Below are 25,948 nucleotides of genomic sequence, written 5' to 3' on the forward strand. Positions count from 1 at the left end.
CAAAGAAATATAATAGAATGAAGTCTGACAAACAACCAATGTGCAAAACACAAACTGCAAATACAAAATAATAATAATAAATGAATAAACGATTAAGTAATCTTGAGAGCATGAATTGTAAAGTCCTTGAAAGTGAGTCCATAGGCTGTGGCATCAGTTCAGATTTGTTGGGAGTTCAGGAGCCTGATGGTTGAAGAGTGGTGGGGGACCCAAGGCTCCTGTACCTCCTTTCCAAAGGAAGCAGTGAGAAGAGAGCGTTGCCTGGACGACGGACACTGCTTTCTTGTAGATGGCAAGCCCAGTCTCTCCAACTCCCCCATTCCAGTAACCCTCCTCTGCACTCTCTCCACTATATAATCTTCATTTCTTTTTATCAAGTCTCCAAAAAAAAAAATTGGCAAGCGATGCAGAAAAGGCTTGGAAAATGTCAGAGTCTGATGGTTGTCATAGAAACTGGCATCTTTTGCCTTTCCTGAGTAACTATATTTTTCCACAGAATTAGTCACGACCAATCCACTGACTCATGCACCCCTTCTCTGACCTGTACTCTCGCAGACAACTCAAATCCAAATCGTTGGCCCCAAGATTGGAAAGTTCATAAATCCCTCTGTTCTTCTCCTCTCAAAATGAATATTCATACTGTTTAAAATCCAGTAACTTCTGCAGGACAGCAAAGCTCTCTCTTGGAGCACTACACTGTGGGATGGGCTGTATTGAGACAGCACCACACTGTGGGAGGGAGTACTGAGGGAAAATCGTACTGTGTTGTGCCGACCTTTCAACCTACTCTAAGATCAATCTAACCCTTCCTCCCACATAGCCCTCCATGTTTCTTTCATCTATGTCTCTTAAATGTTCCCGATTTATCCTCCCCTACCAGCATGTAGTGAGTTGGGGGCATGCTATGTTGGCATGGAAGCATGGTGACTCTTGTGGGCTGGACCCCACACAGTCAGACTGTGTTGCTATTGATGCAAAGTGACGCATTTCCTTGTATGTTTCAATGCACACATGACAAACAAAGCTAATAAGACCATGAGACTGATTTATCAACCCCCTCAACCCCATTCTCCTGCTTTCTCCCCAGAACCTTTGACACCCATATTAATCAACATCCACTTTAAATATACCCAATGACTTGGCCTCTGCACTGTCTGTGGCAATGAATCCACAGGTTCAGCATCCTCCGGCTTAAGATATTCCTCCTCATCTGTTCTATTCTGAAGCTGTGCCCTCGGGTTCTAAACTTTAATCTTCCTCTTTATACAGTCGGCCCTCCTTATCCGCGGATTCCGCATGCTCGAATTCAACCAACCGCGAATCGAGAAAACCCGGAAGTGCTCTTCCAGCACTTGTTGTTCGAGCATATACAGACATTTTTTCTTGTCATTATTCCCTAAACAATGCTGTATAACAACTACTTACATATCATTTACATTGTATTAGGTATTATAAGTAATGTACAGATGATTTAAAGTATACGGGAGGATGTGCGCAGGTCATCGTGGATCGGGATCGAAAAAAATCATAAGTTCTCTTACTAAGTAAGTCGGAACAACTACATCCAGTATTATTTAGCATCAGTTAGTCAAAAATTTGTCTTAGAAAATAGTATGTATTTGACTTTCCTATGCATATAAAACACTTAAGAAACATATGTATTTCAATAATTAAACCACTGCGTTGCTTAATAATAATTGTAGCTTTCATCAGGGCAGGGCCTTTCTCACTTTATCCTTTAAAATTGTTCCGATCGTTGACTGACTGTAGCCTAACGCTTTTCCAATGACGGATGGAGTTTCACTTCTTTCTGATCGCTTTATTTCCACTTTATTTTCCAATCGTGATTGTGCTTATCTTGGTGAACAGAAACACTGCGGATTCAGAGCTCCGCCGAGTCTTAAAGACCACCGCTCTGAGACAGGTTAAATAAGGTCAGAGGTCCCACTGGGTCCTAAAGTCCACCGCACTGAAACAAGTTAAATAAGGGACTTGAGCATCCGCGTTTTTGGTATCCGCGAGGGATGGACAGTACAGTGAAAAGCTGGTCTTGCATAGAGTTCATACAGATCAGATCACAACAGTTCATTGAGGTAGAACAAAGGGAAAACAATACCAGAATCTAGAATCACACGGATCACGTATCAGTCAGACCAGGTAAGAATGGTGACATACCCCCCCGAAGGGTGTTGGTGAACTGGATGGATGTTTACAACACACAGATAGTCATCATTCCTAATGACTAGTTTATTTTTTCTTAAATAGTATCCAAATTACTAATCTTGTAACTCCCGGTTTAAGATGGCACTACTGAAGGTAAGCAATGGCTTACTGGTAGTTTGAAAGGCAAGAAGTTATAAGAGCTTTTCCGAAGTAAATTGTGGTAAACCATCACAGCAAACAATGAAGCAAGCAAGCAAATGCACAGCTGATTGGAGGGAAGAGCCGTGCTGGTGCACTGCAAAACCGAAGGGTAACGTGTTCAATACGGGGCTGCAGACAGGAGCTGGAGTGAGCGACTGGGAGAGGACAAGTCAAAGCTGAGGTACACGCTTGTATTGCTCTCAGCGCTGAGCTGATTTGGAGAGGTCAAGGGTGGCTTCGGGCTGGGCAGCAAGGCCTGGGCCCAGAGCATACTGCTGATCAGCGAAGTCCGGGATCAGAGCACGTCACTGTGGTGGGGCATGTGTGAGGCATGATCCACTCTTTGGACAATTTAAGTGCCTGCCCATATGGACTGTTAAGTCAGAACGTCAGGACTGGAGGTGAGGGTCAGGCAATTTCGCGTGGAGGCTGAGAGACTGCTTCGTGCCTGTGAGCTTAGTGGCGATTTTCCCCAGTAATATGATGAACTGAGACTGAGGCTTTGGGCCTACTTCAGGGATTCGGATCCAATCTGGTTCAGAATACTGTTGCTTGCTTCTATTGTTTGCGTGATTTTTTTAAATTCCTCTTTCTCTGCATTGGGTGCTGGTCTTTATTTATTTTTAATTGGGTTTTTTTGGGTTTCTTGTTTTGTGGCTGCCTGTAAGCAGACAAATCTCAAAGTTGTATAGTTTATACATACTTTGATAATAAACGTATTTTGAATCTTTGATTGCTCACTGAATTATTAATTGTATTTAAATTCTATATCTGCCATGGGAGAATTATTTTATTTAGGGATACACACTGTAACGTGGGAGGAAACCGGAACACCCGGAGATAGTGAGGTAGCGTCCATGTGTTCATTGTCCGTTCAGAAATCCGATGGTGGAGGGGAAGGCGCTATTCCTGAAATGATGCGCTATTCTCATCATTTCATACACCTCTATCAGGTCACCTCTCATCCTGCGTCACTCCAAGGAAAAAAGGCTGAGTTCACTCAACCTATTCTCATAAGGCATGCTCCCCAATCCAGGCAACATCCTTGTAAATCTCCTCTGCACCCTTTCTATAGTTTCCACATTGAAAGATATAGTGAAATGTATCATTTGTGTCAAATCAAATCAATAAGGATTGTGCACGCATTTCTGGCTCTAACATAGCATGCCCACACTCACTTCTCCTAACCCATTAACTTTTGAAACGTAGAGGGAACCAGAGCCAAGGGGGCATCAAAGATTATGGAGAGAAGGCAGGAGAATGGGAGTTGAGAGGGAAAATAAATCAGCCACGATGGGTCACATGGCCTAATTCTGCTCCTACAGTTTGTCTCACGGCTATGACGAGGTACACTGAGATCAAAAGTTCATTTTCAGCATGTCAGAGTCCATTCAAGAGTCTTGCAACAGTGGCACAGGAGCTTTCCTCGAGTGCGGTAGTGCGTGCCTCATTGTTCACCTCAGGACCAAAGAGGAACCGATTCATACTCAATGGACCATGAAGAAACAGAAGCATTGTCCTTTACTCAGATTGGCTCACGTAGTACACACACTCACACACAATTCCCCCTGTTGCAATCTGGATACTTTCCTCTCTAATTTGAAATGAGCCAGCTCACAATTAGCACATCAATGCTTTCTGTGTGATTAATTCTTTTTATAGAGATTGCAGGAGCTTCTTGACACTCGCATAAACATCCAGAAATCATGTCCTGATTAATTGTTCAATGGCTCCACAGGAAACCGAGTGCAAAGTCTTAACCAAACACAGCACAATGGCAAAGAGGGCAGCACAGTACCATAGCAGTTAATGGGTTCGATTTCTACCCCTCTCTGTATAGAGTTCATACATCTTTCCCCATGACCGTGTGGGTTTCCTCCCACATTCCAAAGATGTACAGCTTAGGGTCAGTGGGTGTGGCCATCCTCTGTTGGCACCAGAAGCATGGCGACACTTATCAGCTGCCAAGCACAACCCTTGATCATTTGATTTGATGTAAATGACACATTTCACTGTCTTTACCTGTCCTTTCATTGGCTACATAGAACATGTTAACTACGTAGAACAGTCCATGTTCAAAGCCTTTCCTAGTAACGCTCCCCAACTCTTCCTCCGCTACATTCGCAACTGCATCAGACTTTGCCTCCAACTTCCACCCTATCCTTTAATTCACTTGTTCCATTTCTGAGACCTCTCTCCTGTTTCTCGATCTCTGTGTCTCCATCTCTGGAGACAAACTATTGACCGAGATCTTTTATGAACCTACCGATTCCCACGGCTAACTTGACTATACCTCTTCCCACACGGTCTCCTGTAAAAATACTATTCCTTTTCTCAGTTCCTTCATCTCTGCCACAGTGCCAAACGTTACGTGGATTTTCTGGTGTAGTCTGTTTTGTCGTGTGCTTTTGTGATATCATTCTGGAGGAACGTTGTCTCATCTTTTAGCTGAATTGCATTTGTGGTTTCTAAATGACGATAAACTGAAACTGAACTGATCTGTTCCAGAATGCAGCTTTCCATTCAAGAACATCTGAGTTGTCCCTCTTCAAAGAATGAGGGCTCCCTTCCTCCACCAGTGATGCTGCCCTCATCCGCATCTCCTCCATTCCCGAACGTCTGCACCCACCCCACCTTAACTGTGACGGAGTTCCTCAACTACCTACCACCCCACAAGCCTCCACGTCCAAGACATCATTCTCCACATCTCTCCAAAAGGATCCCACCACCAAACATGTTATTAGCTCCCCCACCCTGCCCACTTTCCACAGGAATCACTCCCTCCGTGACTTCCTTATACATTCATTCCTCCTGGCACTCATCCCTCCAAGCGGCCAAAGTGCTACACCCGCCCATTCACCTCCTCCCTCACCTCCATTCTGAGTCCCAAATAGTCCTTTCAGCTGAGGCAACACCTCACCTGTAAATCAGCTGGGGTCGTCTATTGTGTCCAGTGCTCCCGATGTAGCCTCCTCTACATTGGTGAGACCTGTTGAAAACTGGGGGACCACTTTGTCAAGCAATTCTGCTCCATCCACCAAAAATGGACCTTCCTGGTGGCCATATATTTTTCATTCCAATTCCCATTCTGACATGTCGATCCATGGCCTCCTCTTGTGCCGCGATGAGGTCACCCTCGTGTGGAAAAGCAACACCTTGTATTCCGTCTGGGTAGCCTACGTACTGATGGCATGAATATTGATTTCTCTTTGCCCCCTCTCCCTACCTCCTTCTATTCCCCATTCTGGCCTATTACCTTTTCTCACCTGCCCATCACCCCCCTTCTCCTATGGTCCATTCTCCTCCATCAGATTCTGCCCTCTCCAACCGGCTTTACCCGTCAACTTTTAGCTGTCCTCCTTCCCTCTCCCCCCACCATCTTATTCAGCCATCTTCCCCCTTTCCAGAAGGTTTCGGACCGTATCATCAACTCTTTATCCCTCTCCATTGACCTGCTGAGTTCCTCCAGCATTTTGTGTCTGTTACTTCACATTTTGTTGCGTGTTTTGATGTACATGTCACAGATAAAGCTAATTTTTATAAGGCATTTGTCAGTCCACATTTGCAGTATTGTACTTTCTCTAGAAACAGTAACCCAAACACTGTATTAGGCACAGGAGCGCAGCAGTTAGTAAGTTGTGCACATGCGGTGTTGGTGACATTTCCCTACTTCACCCAGCACAATCCTCGCTGATTTGATTTGACACAAGTGTCACATTTCACTGCATGCTTCAATGTAAATGTGACAAATAAAGCTAATCTCTGAAACAAAACTCCAAACATAGGCCACTTTGACAAGTATTGCCTTAAAAAAGTGACATCCTCATTAAGGATCCCATCACCCAGGACATACTCTTTTCTCATTCTCGAGGAGGTGGCACAGGAGCCTGAAGACATACACTCAGAGTTTCAGCTTCTTCCCCACCATAATCACATTTCTGAATGGACAATGAACTCATGAACACTACCTCACTCTTTTTGCACTACTTATTGAATTTAATTCATTTCTTATTGTAATTTATAGTTTTTATTATCCACTGCACTGTACTAATTGCCACAAAACAACAAATTTCATGACATATGTCAATGATACTAAACATGATTCTGTTTCAGCTCCAGGAACAGTCATCAAAAACTGCCCTAGTTCAAGCCCAAACATCCACTGCTTTTTGTTCCCGTTATAGGGAATCCTAATGAAGCAGCAACTTTACAGTCAATCACTCTTTTCCTGCTTAATAACCACATCCCAAATATCTCATAAATAACTGAGTTATCTCATAACCCTCAAATCACCCATAAACGACATCTGAAAGTGCTCATAATTCTCATCCCAAATTACCCATAGAAAATATCACAAAGAGATCTGCACCTCGGTGTACATATGCAGCTGCTTATTAGGCCATAAGAGACAGGAGCCGAATTAGGCCATTCGGTCCATCAAGTCTGCTCTGCCATTCTATCATGGCTGATTTATTTTCCCTCTCAACCCCATTCTTCTGCCTTCTCCCCGTAACCTTTGACACCTTTAGTAATCAAGAACCTATCAACCTCCACCTTAAAAATACCCAATGACCTGCCTCCACAGACACCTGTGGCAATAAATTACACAGACTCACCACTCTCTGGCAAGAGAAATTCCTCCTCATCCTTGTAATTTGAGTCTTGTGCCCCCGGCCCTAGACTCCCCTACTATTAGAAACATCCTTTTACATATCCACTCTATCTAGCTCTTTCATATTTGGGCGGTATCAACCTCTGCTTTAAATAAACCCTGGCACCTGGACTAAATCTTCTCTGTAGCTGTGACACTTTATTCTACAAGTCTGTTGGAGGAGCTCGGCAGATCTATCTAGGCCTTGATAAGTTTCAATGAGATCCCTCTTCTTTTATTCCAAATTTAGTGAGTACACGCCTGGAACTGTCACTCTTTACATGTTAACCCTTTCTTTCCCAGGATCATCCTCAGGAACTACCTCGGCACCCTCTCCAATGCTAGCACATCATTTTGTCGATAAGAGGCCCAGAACTGCTCACAATGCTCCAAGTGTGGTCCGACTCATGCCTTTTTAAGCCTCAGCATCACATCCTTGCTTTTATATTCCAGTTTATAAATGGTATCTGTTGTTCTCCCTACCAGCCAGTGTATCAGAGACAGTATTATACAGCACAATTGTGGATTGATTTGCTGGGGGCTGAATGCTTTCAGATGTGACCTCCAGAGCCTTGTAGCCATTGTTAAATATCTGATTAAATGACTCTTGGAATCCTTCGACCCAAGGGAGTTTCTCGTTATCAGAATCTCTTTTAAACGTCATTCCAGGACATTTGAGCTGCAGAGGAATCTAAACTAAGCCAGCTCCATCAAGGGCACAGTCCTCCCGAGTTTCGAGGACATCTTCAAAAGATGACGAGCTAAAGAAGGCAGCATTCATCATTAAAGTCTCCCATCACAAGAACATGGCCTCTTCTCGTTACTACTGTCAGGGAGGTGGTACAGGAGCCTGAAGGCTCACACTCAATTTAGGAACAGCTTCTTGCCCTGATTTCTGAATGGACATGTTCTCCCCCTTTTGCACCATGTATTTATTTTTAGCCATTCAATGTCTTTACAGTGATTGCTGCCACAGAAGCCCCATATTTCCCATGTCCGTGATAATAAACCTGTTTCTGAGGCAGTAAAACAACTCGAGGTGTTTTATGTTCAAGGAGAAAAAAATAACAACTCATTTACTGAGCTCCAAAAACTGATCACGAAATGCAGAACAGAACTTCACTTAATTATGTCGTCATGTCAGACCAGCCTCTTAAAGTGAACCCCAACCCACCATCTGTGGTTGTGAATTATGTACGTTTCCACCAATTACATTGCCCTACACAGCCCCCCGCCCCCAGAATTCATGAAAACTGGCATTGTGGGCCTGTACGGAGCTCAGATGAGCCCTACTTTCCTGTATAGGCTCAGGCCATTATGTTCCATGGGTGGAGGAACAGAAGCGTCCTCTGGCTCGTCCAGAGATGTGTGGACACGCTCATGGTCATGTCGTGATGGTAGGGGCATGGCAGCAGAATCCTCCGAATCTTAGTGGGCTGGTTTAAGGCAACCCACAGAAACACATTCAGGTTTACCCCACCTACGTCTTTCCTCACTGTTCCAAAACGTGGAACAGACCATCGTAAGGGGGCCTAAGGCGATGTTGGTACACATCATGGCGACAAAACCAAGCAACCCAGGTGCTGATGAATGCCCGAGCCACGTCTGCGCCATCATCGATGCTAGAGGGACAACCTCTGGCCACCTGGTGGTACGGTCCACCATGGTAAGGAGGTGCATGAAACCACGGGAGGGGTTTAGCCAGGATGAAGTCCCATGTGTAACGTCGCCCACTGTGAAGCAGAGTGTCACCTGTCATGTCCTGTTGCCCCTGGCAGCCTCCAGCGAGGTTTCGTCGCTCCTTACCTTCTCATCAACAGGTGAAGCCGGCAGCACGCTCACTGGAGCCCCCGTGTCACACAGGAAACGTCGCCCTGAAAGGGTGTCCGTAATGAGCAGTAGACAACCCGGGCAGCTGGAACCCACGGTGTTCACAGACCTCTGATGTCCTGATGCACTGGCACTGTCGAAGCTGCAAGGCAGTCGGCACTTCGTTTGTACTAAAGCAAGCACGGTAAAAACACAGGCCCAGCACAGACTGTTCTGCACTATCAGTTAGCAAGTTCCCTATAGTCCTTCCAGGGTACATTAGCAAGAGCTAAGCGAACATGATCAGGCATTTGCTGCAGGAAGAGATCTTTTAAAAGCAAAACAAGCATGGTGATTTCCCAGAAGGTACAGCAGGTATCCCATTAGCCTGACGGCTTAGCATTGCCAGGACCGGGCAAGGAGGGGGACCGTTTGGCGCGCCCAGATTCCAGTAGTCCAAAGGCCTGTACAAGGTGAGTTTTCAGCGCTCGGTATTTATCTTGTCCAGGCGGGTGTTCTAATAGACTCACCGCTCTCACAGCCACGGAGTTGCTGAGTGACACCACCATATTAAAAAAGTTTGGTTTCCCCTGCAGAGACTTCTCACAGCGCGGCCTGGGCCTGGGTCTGCATGAACCAAGCAATGGCATTTTGCTCCCAGAACTCCGGCCATTTCAAAGCGACTGCATTGGCCCACGTGTTCAATAACCCTGGAATCACCCTGGAGTATCGGGGATACCAATGTAGCCCAATGTTCAAGGAAAACCATAACAAGTCATTTAATGAACTCCAAAACCTGAACACAAAGCATAGGAACAGAACTTCATCACACCAGACCAACCCCTTGCAGTGAACAACTCATTGTCAATGATTGTGGATTCTGCATACTTCCACCAATTACATGACCCTGCAGACTTGTGTGGATCCCTCGATGGTCAGACTCTGACCTGGGAACAGCTCCCTCTGCCAGGTCTGAGAGCAGACAGACAAGGAGGATTCCCTGACTCACTCATAGCACAGTACAGGCCTATGGCCCACGATGTTCTGCCAAGCTTTCAGCCTGCTCTCAGATCAATCAAACCCATGCTTCCCACATTGCCCCTCATTTTCCAATCATCCATGATTGACATTTAATCTGGCCCTGCATCAACCTCCACCCCCGGTAGCTCATTCCACGCACCCACCTCTCTCCGTGTACAGTGGGGACTTGTTCCACTCTGCACAAGCCTGAGCTCACGGCAGCAGATGTCGGCAACCAGAAGATGGGGTGTACTATGAGCTGATGCAAAATGTCACTACTTAAGCTGGAAGTGGTCGTAGGGAAACGGATTCTGGTCTGATACAGGAGACAGCCCTCACCCATCACAACCTTGGACCGTTTCATCAAGACCTGTGCTCCATCTGCTGTGTCAGCCAGGATCGCCCAGTGGGCAGCAGGAAGCATCACCGCTGAAATACATGGGGAGGGTTCATGCTGTGCTGCTGTTTGTGCGTGGGGGGGGGGGGTGGAGAGTGTGGCTTTGGGGTTCGAACATTTTTGTCGTTCACTCTTTGGGGTTCTTTGTCTGGGAAAAGTAAGAATTTCGGGTTGTGTACTGTATACATTCTCTGATATTAAACAGAACCATTGAACTGCCTGTTGATGGCCTCTACTACAGCCAGGCTGAGACCATGGAAATCAGAGCAACAACACCTCGTATTCCACACGAGCAGACTCCACACTGATGACATGATCACTGCATTCTCCGCTCCCCCTTTAGTTATCTTTTCCCTCTGATCCAACTGGCCCCCATCACATCTACCTCTTTTTCCATACCCACACACTCCTCACTGCAGCCCCCCATTTCCCTCCTTCCATTCCACACTCTACCATCCTACCGTATTCCGTCGTTCACAGCCCTTTGTTGCTTGCTAGCTCTTGCTCTAATCCTCCCCCCCCCACCCACTCTATAACTGGCCGTCTCCCCTCTTTCTGCCAGTCCTGATGAAGGGTCTCGACTTCAAACATCGACTGTTCATTTGTCTCCACATTGAAGCAGAATTAGGCCATTCAGCCCATCAAGTCTGCTCAACCATTCGCTCATATCTGATTCATTATCCCTTTCAACCTCATGCTCCTCCCTTTTCCCTATAACTTTTGATGCCCTTGCTTTGTATCTGCACCTGTGTCTTATCTCGTACCTCTGCCCTCTAGTTTTGAATTCCCCAATATTGGGGATATATGAAGATATTCCAGAATCAGATATAGGGAGAGGTTACCCACACCAGGACTTCATTCTTTACAGCACAGGAGACTGATGTGATCTTTTAAAGGTGTATAAAGTCATAAGGGGTGTAACGATGTCCTACACACAGCGCTGAAATAATGACACGCAGTGGGTAAGCCGCTTCGAGACGAGTTTATTCAAACTTCGCGGCACTGGCATTTAATCCCTAGCGCCCGCCCTCTCCGGGCAGAAATGACGTCAGAGGCGCATTACCGAAGTCTCCACCAGCACGCTGGCTATTTGTCAGCTGGTTCGCCTGCGCAGAAAGTGGGTCGCCACAGGGGCCCATATTTTCCCAGGGTTAGAGAATCAAGAAGTAGGGGGCATAGGTTTAAGGTGAGGGGGGTTTGAGAGGCATTTTCTTTTTGTTGAACACAGACGGTGGTATGCACGTGGACCGAGCTGCCAGAGGAAGTGGTTGAGACAGGTGCAAAAGCTTTTGGACAGTTGGACAGATGTAGGGATAGAAAGGCTAAGGGCCAAATGGGACTAGCTAGGATGGAGCATCTTGGCTGGCATGGACCAGTTGGGCCAAAGGGCCTGTTTCTGTGTGGCCTGATTGTATGACATGCAGTAAATGAAAGCTGGTCCCAGGACCAATAAAATGTAGAATATTACAGCAAAGGAACAGGCTTTTCAGCCCACAGTGTGAACTAGTCCCCACAGGATTGAGGATATCTATAAATATATATATATTTACTTTTGTACAATTTACGAGGGGTGATTGATAAGTTCATGGCCTAAGGTAGAAAGAGTCAATTTTAGAAAACCTAGCACATTTATTTTTCAATATAGTGCCCTCTGACATTTACACACTTAGTCCAGCGGTCGTGGGGCATACGGATCTTGGACCTCCAGAAAGTGTCCACAGATGGGTGATTGATAAGTTCGTGGCCGGTGTAGAAGGAGATATTAACTTCAAACTTTCCACATAATCACTCAAAAAGTTGACCTGCATGTGCATATAATGAGAGCTGTATAACTCACTTCCTTAGGCCATGAACTTATCAATCACCCCTGCTGTGGACTTCCTGGAAGTCCAAGATCTGTATGCTCCACGACCGCTGGACTAAGTGTGTAAATGTAGGAGGGGACTATGTTGAAAGACTCTGTCTACCTTAGGCCACGGACTTATCAATCACCCCTGGTATTTTCATGTACTGCACTGTACTGCTGCTGTAAAACAACACATTTCACAGCCTACGTAAGTGATGTTAAACCTGATTCTGATTCAATGTTGTGTCAAACTAATTAAAGTTAGCACCATCTAATTAAACCAATCACTTCTGCCTTTTTGTGGTTCACATCTCTCCATTCTCTGCAACATTCATGTGCCCTGGCACCCAAGAGTCTCTTAAACACCTGTTATCTCTCCCCCTGTTCCAAACACCTACCCCTCTCTCTGTAAAAGCAGCTTGCCTCACTCATCTTTCCTCCCCTCACTTTAAACACACGCCCTCTGGTATTAGAAATTTTGATCCTGGGGAAAAGATAGCAGCTGTCCACTCTATCTGGCTGGGAGAATGGGCTGCTTTTGATACAGGAAGTTCAGCCAGCTCCATCACGGGCACAACCCAACCCACCCCGTCAACGTGGACAACTCCAAAAGGCAATGCCACAGGAAGGCAGCACCTATCATGAAGGATCCTCACCATCCGGCACATGCTCATTCCCACCATCAGGGAGGAGCTACAGGAGCCTGATGACACAAACAACACATTTCACTGCGTGTTTCGATGTACCGTACGTGATAAACAAATCTGAATGTGTACAACAATCAATATCAGTTGAGAGAAAGGACAGATTTTGCTTACAACTAGTTAGCTAAAGTTAACTGGTCAGTTTTAAGAACCCACGCCACCCAGGACATGCCCTCTTCTCATTTCCATCAGGGAGGAGGTACATGAGCCCGAAGACAAACACTCAACATTTTAGGACCCACTTTCCCCCCTCTGCCATCAGATTTCTGGATGGATAATGAACCCAGGAAACAGTTGAGGCCGGTTCATTGGCTATACTTAAGAGGGAGTTAGATATGGCCCTTGTAGCTAAAGGGATCAGGGGGTATGGAGAGAAAGCAGGTACAGGGTTCTGAGTTGGATGATCAGCCATGATCATACTGAATGGCAGTGCAGGCTCAAAGGGCCGAATGGCCTACTCCTGCACCTATTTTCTATGTTTCTATGAACACTACTGCATTAATTTTTGCTCTCTTTTTGCACTACTTATTTAAATTCTGTTCATATATTTCTTATTATAATTTGTAGAATATTTTATGTATTGCACCATACTGATGATGCTAAACAACAAATTTGGTGACATAATGAACCCGATTCTGACACTCACCTCCCATCAAAGGGTTAACACTGCCGACTCAGCTCAGAACTTCCCATGACCCTGTGTTGGAGAGTATCCAAGCAAATTTCCTTTGAATTACAATGGACGGAGGCCTGTTGAGAAAAAAAGAACTAAGTCCAATTGTTTCTGGGGTTGGAATCAAGTTCAAACCAGCCACTGTCCTATTTCTGCACTGTACCTTGGTCATCTCCTACCCCTGATGTTTGTGGATTCTCCCCAACAACAGCCTTCCCCTTCAGCAGTTCACAGCTCATGTCAATGATAAGTATTCACTGTGACCCCCACCTCCCACTGTCACACTCAGCTCCAGTGACCACCCTTTCAACTCAGCCCCAACTAACAAACCACAAAGAGCTTATTGACAAACTCCTTGTGATCAAGCTTGGGTCATGAGAGAGGCTCTGGGACAGACAAAACCATCCTCTATCTGGGCCTACGCTCTGAAAAAAAATCCCCCGCAGTGTCAACTTTTGCTTAACTATGTCATTCAGCTTCTTCGGGATCTGTTTATCTACATCGGGATGTCTCTCTCATTTTTTTGTTTTCTTCTCTCACTCTCTCCCCCTCCTCCACTTCACTCCTTGTCCACCACCCTGCACAGTACATTTTCAGCCAAGTACAACAGATTAGAAACTACACAAAGAGACTGCCAGTCAAATTATTAACAACATTCAAAAGTCACTTGGACTAGTATATGGATGGAACATAGAACAGTACAGGCCCTTTGGCTCACAATGTTGTGCCAACCTTTTAACCTACAAGATCAATCTAACTCTTCCCTCCCACATAGTCCATTTCTGTTTCATCCACCTGCCTCTCTAATAATCTTGTAACTGTCCCTAATGTATCTGCCTCTACCACCACCTCTGGCAGCAAATTCCATGCACCCTCACTCTCTGTTAAAAAAAAACCTACCTCTGACATCCCCCTATACTCTCCTCCAACCACCTGAAAATTATTAGTCATTCCACCCCCCCCAGGAAAAAAATCTCTGGCTGCCCACTTGATCTATCATCTTGCATACCTCTGATAAGAAGCCTCTCATCCACTTTTGCTCCAGAGAGAAAACCCCTAGCTCATTCAACCTATCCTCATTAAACGTGCTGTCGAATCCAGGCAGCATCCTGGTGAATCTCCTCTGCACCCTGTCTAAAGCTTCCACATCCTTCCTGTAATAAGCTAACCGGAACCAAGCACAATACTTCACATGTGGTCTAAGCAGGGTTTCATAGACCAGCAACATCACACCTGTAACTCAATCCTCTCACTAATAAAGGCCAAAACACTATACGCTTTCTTAACTAGATTAAATTTTACATGAAAGAATATTCCTTTATTTGCTTAAGTGCAGGCAAATGTGAAAACAATCTCCCTGCTAGCCACAGCTGTTCCGGTGGTTGTGTTGGAGGGGGTGGTAGGAGGTCAGGGTGAGTTTACGGTACAGGTAACACCTCTGATTTACCCAACAGCAGACCAGTACTTACAAACAGTTCACAGGTTCACTTAAACACAAGGCAGCAGACAACCTTCTTAGGTGTATTACATGGTACAGGATGGCTTGGCAGGGTAGCATCCTGTAGTATTTTGCGCAAGCTCCTCACTGCCAGCTCTAAGATCAGGGTTCGATTCCCAGTGACTGCGAGGGCTTCCCCTGTGTGCTCCAGTTTCCTCCCACATTCCGCAAGCTCCTCACTGCCAGCTCTAAGATCAGGGTTCGATTCCCAGTGACTGCGAGGGCTTCCCCTGTGTGCTCCAGTTTCCTCCCACATTCCGCAACAGAGAGACTCTTACTCCCCATGTTGCGGGACAGATGCAAGAATTCAACAAATTCTAATTCAAAGACGCACAGGTTAGGGCGAGTGAGTTGAGGGCATGCTACGTTGGGCTGGAAGCGTGGTGACACTTGTGGGCTGCATGGCGTAATCCTTGCTAATTTGACTTGACACATTTTGAAGTACGGTACACGTGACAAGTAAAAGCTAATCTTTATGTTGTGCTGAACAAATTAAGCGGATGTCACCCAATCCCTTCTACTTCCACCATGTCCAGGTCCCTCCATTCTCAGCATATTCATGTGTCTTTCGAAGAGCCTCTCTGAACTGCCCCCATCATACCTGCCTGCACCACCACCCCTGGCAGTGCACTCCCAACACCCCCATACTCACCCACCCATCTCTTTCGAACCTCCCCCTCCCCTCCAATACTGGTCATTTTGATCCTGAGCAAAAGATATTGGCCATCTACTCTATTTAGGCCTCTCATAAACTTGCATCAAATCTCCTGCCCCCCCTCCGCTGCTGCAAAGAAAACAACCTTAGTTTGTCCAACTTTCCCTTTTCCCTCTAATCTAGACAGCATGTATTGCAAAAAACTACTTATGCAACACAGTACAGCCAACAGCCTACTCAAATTAGCATAATATCTAACAGACTACAGAGTTTAGTTTACAGGCCTCTGTTAGTCTCGATAGACCATGGATTTGCACCTTGGAGAGTTTCCAGGGCGCAAGCCTGGGCAGGGTTTTTTTAATGGAAGACCAGCAGTTGCCCAAGCTGCAAGTCTCCCCTCTCCACACCACCGATGTTGTCCAAGGGAAGGGCATTAGGACCCATACAGCTTGGCACCGGTGTCATTGCAGAGCAATGTGTGGTTAAGTGCCTTGCTCAAGGACACACACTCAGCCTCAGCCATTGGTGGGTCCTTAGGTGGCTGTAGAGGCCAGTCCGGATCCAGTGGGAGGGGTCTGTGGGTGATGAACAAAATGGAGTGGGAAAGAAACACAGTCACAAACACCGGAGATTGTACGGATGCTGTATATCCTGAGCAAAACACAAACACACACACACTCTCTGGAGGAACTCAGCAAGTTGGTCAGCATAAATAGAGAGAAAAACATAGTCAACGTTTCCGGCTGATATAGGAAGAACTAGGAGAACCAGGAGACAAAGGGGCAGAGGGAGCCGGTTGCTTGAAGTTGAAGAATTCAACGTTCATGCTGTCGGGTTGCTGACTATCCAAGCCGAATACAAAGCGTTGTCCCTCTAGTTTTCATTTGGCTTCACCCTGGCAGTGGAGATGGTCGAGGACAGACAGGTTGGTGTGGGTATGTGGTGGGAAATTAAAATGGCTATATCAAACAGTCTACAGAGTCTAGTTAAAAAGTAGATTACGGAAATGGACTCTACTTAAATAACATGCCCAGTCTATTTAAAACACTGCAAGCAGAACCAAAGACCATAAGAAAAGCAGGGTGAGCAGCCTCTTATGACTATCAACTGGTCGAACTCATATATACCATAATGAAGTGCTTCTAGAGGTTGGTCATGGCTAGAATCAACTCCTGCCTGAGTAAGGACCTGGTCTTCAGCAGATGCAATATCTCACTGGATCTATCCAGGGCCCAGCACACCGAGAAAATCATGAAGGTATGCCAAGAGCAATACTTTGTGAAGAGTTTGAGGAGATTTGGTGCAGTACGTCACCAAAGACACTTGTAAATTTCTATATAGAAACTTCAGAGAGGGTGCAGGGGACATTTACCAGGATGTTTGGATTAAAGAGCATGTCTTATGAGGATAATCTGATTGTGCTCAGGCTTTACTCTTTGAAGCAAAGGAGGATGAGAAATTACTTGATAGAAGTGTACAAGACAGGAGAAACAATAGAGTAGGCACACTTTTTTCCAAGAGGGCATAATTTTAAGGTGATTAGAGGAAATTATAGGGAGAATGTCAGAGGCAAGTTTCTTACTTTTTCTTCACAGAGAGTGCTGGGATTGTACAGCATGCTGCCAAGGGTGATTGTAGGAGAGATAGATTGAGGACATTGCAAAGACTCAGATATGCACATGGAAAGAAAAATTGATGGCTATGTGGGAGGGAAGAGTTAGTTTGATCTTAAAGTAGATTAAAAGGTCAGCACATCATTATGGTCTGAAGGCCTACATTCTATGTACAGTGGAAAGTGTTGTGACTGGTTGCAACAGCACCTGCTGTGGTGGTTCCAGTGCACAGGATCACAAGCGTCTGCAGTCATACATTCAGCCAGGCATGACCCCTCCTGCCATCCAGGCACCTCCAACAGGCAGTGCCTCAAGGTGGCCCCTCACCATTCAGAATATGCCCTTTCTCATTACTATCATTGAGTGGAGGTACAGGATCTTGAAGACCCACACTCAACAATTCAGAAACAGCTTCTACCCCTCCACCATCGTATTTCTGAACATCCATGAACACTACCTTGTTACTTTTTATTTAGTTTTTATAATTTATAGATCTTGTCTTCGCACTGTACTGCCGCAGAAAAACAAATTTCATGTCACACAAGTCCATTATAATAAATCAAATTCTGCCTGAAGAAAACTCCTGTAAATTTTTCCAATAAAAGTTGCATCTTCTGTGATATACAGTGAGCAGAAGATAGATAATGAAACATTTTTAATAGTCATGAAACATTTACTTAAGGGTTTCAAGTAAAATTGCCTCAGCGTCAGAGTTAGGGCTGTATATCAGTGATTGTATCACTGTCTGGTACAGAGGGGCCACTGCACAGATTTGGAAAATGCTGCAGAGGGTTGCAAACTAAGCCGCTCCATCATGAGTACTAGGTTCCCCAGCATTGAGGACATCTTCAAAAAGCAATGCCTCAAAAAGGCTGCATCCAATACCAAGGAGCCCAATCACCCAGGAACTGCCCTCTTCTCATTCCTACCATCAAGGTGGTTCACTGGAGCCTGAAGTCACACACTCAATGTTTTAGAAACAGCTTCTTCCCTCCACCGTCAGAGTTCTGAATGGAAAATGAAATGTACACTACTTCACACATGCTGGTGGACCACAGCAGGCCAGGCAGCATCTATAGGAAGAAGCACTATCGACTTTTCGGGCCAAGCCTAGTCCTGACGAAGGGTCTCGGCCCGAAACGTCAACAGTGCTTTTTCCTATAGATGCTGCCTGACCTGCTGTGTTCCACCAGCATTTTGTGTGTGTTGCTTGAATTTCAAGCATCTGCAGATTTCCTTGTGTACACTACCTCACTAGTTTTGCACTACTTATTTATTTTTAATATATTTCTTACTGCAATTTATAGCTCTTTTATCATGCACTGTATTGTACTGTACTGCAGACACTGAACAACAACTTTCATGGCATACGTCAGTGATAATAAACCTGATTCTGATCCTGATTTTGATCCAGAAATCAAAGATCAGCTCTGTGCAGACAGCTTGCGAAGTGAAACAGAAATTCTTTATTTCTTTTCCCTTCCTAGAGATCGGATCAGTTTTAAAGCTAATTATGCTGCCAAATGTGTGCAAGGTGCTGAGGAGAAATCCATTAGTGAGATTCAAATGTCAGTAGGATCTGATTTACTGGACAGATGGAGGGAAGGGGTGGGATGACGGTCCATGCACACATGCCGACAACATAAGGTTCGCAAATTTTCATGGAGGATTCCTGGAAACAGAGCTGGGCCAAAGGATAAAACGTCATGAACAAGGGGCTTGTTTTCCACACACTTTTGGATTGTGTCTGAGCTATTTCAACTAGGAGAGGGTAGGGGTGAGAGGCAGAGAGGGAGAGTGGAGCCGGGTGTGGGGAGGGGGTGAAGAGAGAGGGGATGAAGAGAGGGAGGGAGGGGTGGGAAGGGGGGACAAGATGGGCCATGTGTGGCCAGAGGGAGAGAGGGTGGGGGAGGGTGTAGCGAGAGAAAGAGAGTGTGGAGGGAGTGAGAGGGAGAGGCTGGGAAAAGGGGAGAAAGGGCATGGAGAGGGGAGAGAAAGGGGAAGTAGAGAAAGAGAAGTGAAAAATTACTTGTTTCTGTCAGAATCAGATTACCTCAGGCATGTGAAATTTGCTGTTGCGTCGCAGGTAAATCCAGAAGGTGAAGCTAGCAGACAGGGAGGTTGCACAATGTGGGAGCATTAGTCACTGTTTAGAAAGTCTTCTTCACTCTGTGGGTGTTATAATTCTGGAACTCTCCATAGAAAAAGGAGTTAAACAAAAATTCTCAGAAAAAAGTAGCTGTCGGCATTTGGCTCCAACTCTATTCCATTATTCACCAGTTCAATATTTGTATTTTGATGTAAACATCTCCATCCAGGCCAGCATTTAGCGTCCATCTCCACCCCTGGGGAGGGAGTGATGGCCAGATTTCCGGCTGACATAGAAGAAAACCATTCAGTCCACTGAATGTGTCAGCTCAAAGTGAAATCCCTTCCCCCGGCAATTTTCCCTCCAACCCATCCACTCCAACTGGCCAGCGATCCTTCCTAGATTCTATCCCTCAGCTGCACAACAGGGGGACAATTTACTGTGGCTGAATAAAGGCTAAAACAAGTGGGACTGCAATGAGAGGAAATGTCTTCACACACAGAACTTCAGAATTCTCTGCCCTGGAGACTTGTGCATTGAATTTATTCAAAATGGGTGGACAGACATCTGCACGTTAAGGAATTCATTGGTTAGTGTGGTCTAACCAGGGTTATAAAACTCTGGTTGGACCACACTTGCAGTATTGTGTTCAATTATAATTGAATTATACATAATTATGTTTGACTCATTACAGGAAGAAAGTGAAAGGTTTTGACAGGGTGCAGAGGAGAGTTAGCAGGACTGAGGTGTGGGAGGAAACCAGAGCACTAAGGCAAAACCTACATGGTCACAAGGAGAACGTGCGAACTCCACATGGACAGTGCCTGAGGTCTCTGGCACTGAACTGTGTCACTATGCTGTTCTTTTACTTACTTTACCTCATTCTCCTCTCATTTCTTACCCTCCTTTTCATAAACAAACCCTCCAAAAGTTCAAAGTATATTTATTATCAAAGTACATACTTGTCACCATTTCCTATCCTGAAATTAATTTTCTTGCAGGCATTCACTTTAAATACAAAGAAACACAATATGAGGGGTGATTGATAAGTTTGTGGCCTAAGTTAGGAAGAGTCAATTTTAGAAAACCTAGCACATTTATTCTTCAACATAGTCCTCTCCTACATTTATGCACTTAGTCTAGCAGTCTTGGAGCATACGGATCTTGGACCTCCAGAAGGAGATGAGTTATACAGCCTCTCATTACATTCAAAAGCAGGTCAACTCAGTGATTATGCAGAAAGTTTGAAGTTAATAACTCATCTCCTTCTACCTTAGTCCACGAACTTATCAATCACCACGATGAGTTATTAACTTCAAACTTTCTGCATAATCACTGAAAGAGTTGAACTTAATGTGCATGTAACGAGAGCTGTATAACTCATCACCTTCTACCTAGGCCACAAGCTTATCAATCAACCCTGCTGTGGACATTTTCTGGAGATCCAAGATCTGCATGCTCCACGATTGCTGGACCAAGTGTGTAAATATAGGAGGGGACTATGTTGAAGAATAACTGTGCTAGGTTTTCTAAAATTGACTCCTTCTGCCTTTGGCCACAAACTTATCAATCACCCCTCGTAGAGTGAATGAAACAAAACTACAAAGATGGACAAACACGCAATGAGCAAAAGATAACCAATAATGCAAATACAAAAAAAAGAACAAAATAACATTAATGGATTAATAATACTGAGAACAAGAGTTGCAGAGTATTTGAAAATGAGTCCATAGATTGTGGAACCTGCTCCATAATTTTGAATGCCCCAATTAAGAGTAGGTTACTTGGTCTCTCAAGTCTATCCCACTGCTCAATGTGATCATGGTTGATCTACCTCAAGTCAGCTCCTTCTCTCTGCCAGATCCCCAAATCCCTCAATTCCCTGATCATTCAAATAGTTATCTAGCTCCACTTTAAATATTCCAATGACCGAACCTCTACATCTCTGGAACTTCACTGGAAATTCAATCTTCTCTGGTTTAAGGGTGTCCCTCACTACTAGTTTCAGGAACTGCTACCCTCCAACAACCATCAGGTTCTTAAACCAACTTGCACAACCCTAGCCCTACCTCAACAACAGGAACATAAAGAGCTTAATTTGTCACACGTACATCAAAACATACAATAAAATGTGTCAAGTCAAATCAGCAAAGGATTGTTTTGGGTGGCCTGCAAGAGCTGCCATCATAGCATGATCACAACTCTTTACCTTAACTCACGCGTATTTAAAATATGGGAAGAAAACTGGGGCACCCGAAGGAAACCCATGTAGTCATGGGGAGAACATAAAAACTCCGTAACAACAGTGGTAGGAATTGAACCCTCATCGGTGATCGCTGGCACTATTAAGCGATTGTGCCAACCGTGACTGTGTTGTGCCACCCAATGGAACACTATGGAGCACCTCTTGCACTACCATGGACTTTGATTGTGTCTTTGATTTTTTTTTTACACTAAGATCTTGCACAGTCTATTTTTGCTCTCTAAGGTATAATTTTTTTTTAGGTACAGTTTATGTTCTGTGTGACACGTGAACCTATGTGCCAGTGATACTGCTATAAGCCAGTTTTTCATTATAGCTGTACAAACAACAACTAACTCAATGGACTGCATTTGACACTACCTGCCCCAGCCTCAAGTCCCATATTCATGCTCCCAGACTTGTGAACAACTCTCCCCAAAATCAGTATCGTTCCTTTGAATATTCAAACATTTAATTCTTACCAAGTGCCTCCATTAACCAATGTCAATGATCTTCTCGGTCCCCTCCTTTAGACAGATGATGTCGCAGGGCTTGTCAGTGGCTTGGGCCAATCACATTTCTGTATACAATGCATGATGGGCAATAATTTTATTCACTTAAAATCTGCAAAACAAAAAATAATAAATGGATTACTACATTTATAAAAATGTACATTCTTAGAACACAGAACAGTCCAGCACACCTACAGTTTCTTCAGCTCACAATGTGTTACTAACAAATTAAATTAGTAGACAAATGGCCAACTAAAATAATCCCTTCTGCCCATACATCCATGGCCATGAACACATTTCCTCTTAACCTTCCTTGATCAGAAGATACAAAAGCCTGAAAGCACAGACCACCAGACAGCAGGACACTTCCTATCACACTGTTATCAGACTTCCAAACAGACCTCTCACATGACTAACTGCATTCTTGACCTCACAATCTACCTTGTTATGATTGTGTACTTTTATAGTTTGCCTGCACTGCACATTTCTATTAGTTTTTATACTTTATTCCGCATTCTGGTATTACTTTAATTTATTCTAGATCTCCCTCCTGGCACTTATTCCCACAAGCAGAAGAGATGCTACACCTGCCCATTCACCTCTTTGTTGATGAAGGGTCTTGGCCTGAAATGTCGACTGTTTATTTATTTCTATAGATGCTGCCTGACCTGCTGAGTTCCTCTAGTGTGTTGTGAGCATTTCAATGCACCATTTAATAATTTAATCTGTATAAAAAGAAAAACACAAGAAAACTATATTTGTCATATGTACATCTAAGCATACAGCGAAATGTGTGGTTTGCATCAAATCAAATCAACGAGGATTGTACTTGTGGCACCAACATGGGATTAGTGAGTTTTGGCCACACTAACTGATATGTCTTTGGAATATAGGAGGAAACCCCTGCAAACAAAGGGAGAATGCACACACTCCTTACAGACAGCAACAGGAATTGAATCCTGGTTGGTGGTTGCTGGCCCTGTAATGAATGCATTAATCACAATGCTACCGTATCTCCCCAACTGTGCACCATAATGAATATCAGTGCATGTGACAATAAAACAAACACTCATACCATTTCTTAACCTTCACATCTCCCTAACGTTTCACTGATCTTCAGCTCTAACTTCCTCCATCGTCCCTACCCCTCTGTAACTTCCTCCAGTCCCACAGTACTGTGTTCCTCTAATTCTGACACCGTTCCCCCATCGTCCTCACCCCTCCCCATCTCTGTAACCTCCTCGTCCCACAGTACTGTTCCCCCATCGTCCTCACCCCTCCCCATCTCTGTAACCTCCTCGTCCCACAGTACTGTTCCCCCATCGTCCTCACCCCTCCCCATCTCTGTAACCTCCTCGTCCCACAGTACTGTTCCCCCATCGTCCTCACCCCTCCCCATCTCTGTAACTCCTCCAGTCCCACAGTACTGTTCCCCCATCGTCCTCACCCCTCCCCATCTCTGTAACCTCCTCGTCCCACAGTACTGTTCCCCCATCGTCCTCACCCCTCCCCATCTCTGTAACCTCCTCGTCCCACAGTACTGTTCCCCCATCGTCCTCACCCCTCCCCATCTCTGTAACCTCCTCGTCCCACAGTACTGTTCCCCCATCGTCCTCACCCCTCCCCATCTCTGTAACCTCCTCGTCCCACAGTACTGTTCCCCCATCGTCCTCACCCCTCCCCATCTCTGTAACCTCCTCGTCCCACAGTACTGTTCCCCCATCGTCCTTACCCCTCCCCATCTCTGTAACTTCCTCCAGTCCCACAGTACTGTTCCCCCATCGTCCTCACCCCTCCCCATCTCTGTAACTCCTCCAGTCCCACAGTACTGTTCCCCCATCGTCCTCACCCCTCCCCATCTCTGTAACCTCCTCGTCCCACAGTACTGTTCCCCCATCGTCCTCACCCCTCCCCATCTCTGTAACCTCCTTGTCCCACAGTACTGTTCCCCCATCGTCCTCACCCCTCCCCATCTCTGTAACCTCCTCGTCCCACAGTACTGTTCCCCCATCGTCCTCACCCCTCCCCATCTCTGTAACTCCTCCAGTCCCACAGTACTGTTCCCCCATCGTCCTCACCCCTCCCCATCTCTGTAACTCCTCCAGTCCCACAGTACTGTTCCCCCATCGTCCTCACCCCTCCCCATCTCTGTAACTCCTCCAGTCCCACAGTACTGTTCCCCCATCGTCCTCACCCCTCCCCATCTCTGTAACCTCCTCGTCCCACAGTACTGTTCCCCCATCGTCCTCACCCCTCCCCATCTCTGTAACCTCCTTGTCCCACAGTACTGTTCCCCCATCGTCCTCACCCCTCCCCATCTCTGTAACCTCCTCGTCCCACAGTACTGTTCCCCCATCGTCCTCACCCCTCCCCATCTCTGTAACCTCCTCGTCCCACAGTACTGTTCCCCCATCGTCCTCACCCCTCCCCATCTCTGTAACCTCCTCGTCCCACAGTACTGTTCCCCCATCGTCCTCACCCCTCCCCATCTCTGTAACCTCCTCGTCCCACAGTACTGTTCCCCCATCGTCCTCACCCCTCCCCATCTCTGTAACCTCCTCGTCCCACAGTACTGTTCCCCCATCGTCCTCACCCCTCCCCATCTCTGTAACCTCCAGTCCCACAGTACTGTTCCCCCATCGTCCTCACCCCTCCCCATCTCTGTAACTCCTCCAGTCCCACAGTACTGTTCCCCCATCGTCCTCACCCCTCCCCATCTCTGTAACTCCTCCAGTCCCACAGTACTGTTCCCCCATCGTCCTCACACCTCCCCATCTCTGTAACCTCCTCGTCCCACAGTACTGTTCCCCCATCGTCCTTACCCCTCCCCATCTCTGTAACTTCCTCCAGTCCCACAGTACTGTTCCCCCATCGTCCTCACCCCTCCCCATCTCTGTAACTCCTCCAGTCCCACAGTACTGTTCCCCCATCGTCCTCACCCCTCCCCATCTCTGTAACTTCCTCCAGTCCCACAGTACTGTTCCCCCATCGTACTCACCCCTCCCCATCTCTGTAACTTCCTCCAGTCCCACAGTACTGTTCCCCCATCGTCCTCACCCCTCCCCATCTCTGTAACTTCCTCCAGTCCCACAGTACTGTTCCCCCATCGTCCTCACCCCTCCACATCTCTGTAACTCCTCCAGTCCCACAGTACTGTTCCCCCATCGTCCTCACCCCTCCCCATCTCTGTAACTCCTCCAGTCCCACAGTACTGTTCCCCCATCGTCCTCACCCCTCCCCATCTCTGTAACTCCTCCAGTCCCACAGTACTGTTCCCCCATCGTCCTCACCCCTCCCCATCTCTGTAACCTCCTCGTCCCACAGTACTGTTCCCCCATCGTCCTCACCCCTCCCCATCTCTGTAACCTCCTTGTCCCACAGTACTGTTCCCCCATCGTCCTCACCCCTCCCCATCTCTGTAACCTCCTCGTCCCACAGTACTGTTCCCCCATCGTCCTCACCCCTCCCCATCTCTGTAACCTCCTCGTCCCACAGTACTGTTCCCCCATCGTCCTCACCCCTCCCCATCTCTGTAACCTCCAGTCCCACAGTACTGTTCCCCCATCGTCCTCACCCCTCCCCATCTCTGTAACTCCTCCAGTCCCACAGTAATGTTTCGGAGCCTCAGTGCCCCCCAATTCGGTTGGGGTTTGAGGAGCAGATGGGGAAGTGTGAGGATGGTGGGGAGAGCAGCTCAGCTCAGTAATTCAGCAGATTACTCGTCTGACATCGCTTTGAACAGGACGCGGTTGATTATTGTCACATGTACTGAGGACAAACCTGCCTTGTGTACTGTTCACACAGATCAAATCATTACTCGGTGCACTGAGGTAGGGCCCAGGAGATAAACAATAAGGTGTACCAGCTACAGAGAA

General features: G+C 46.1%; 1 protein-coding gene across 2 annotated transcripts in view; it reads right to left on the bottom strand.

Annotated features, from left to right (window-relative positions):
- The window catches only part of tmem198b (transmembrane protein 198b), a 103,106-nt gene that overhangs the window by 41,350 nt on the left and 35,808 nt on the right, over positions 1 to 25,948 (bottom strand). The window contains exons 2-4 of one of the 2 annotated variants that reach the window (XM_059967599.1): positions 22,044 to 22,185; positions 13,438 to 13,541; positions 8,822 to 8,987 (exon numbers count right to left, since the gene is read on the bottom strand). The gene's annotated coding sequence lies outside the window, so the exon portion shown is untranslated. The remainder of the gene's footprint in view (positions 1 to 8,821; positions 8,988 to 13,437; positions 13,542 to 22,043; positions 22,186 to 25,948) is intronic. The other variant, XM_059967601.1, reaches the window with a different exon arrangement.

The sequence above is a fragment of the Hypanus sabinus genome, chromosome 4 (genome assembly GCF_030144855.1).
Source record: "Hypanus sabinus isolate sHypSab1 chromosome 4, sHypSab1.hap1, whole genome shotgun sequence".
NCBI lineage: Eukaryota > Metazoa > Chordata > Chondrichthyes > Myliobatiformes > Dasyatidae > Hypanus > Hypanus sabinus.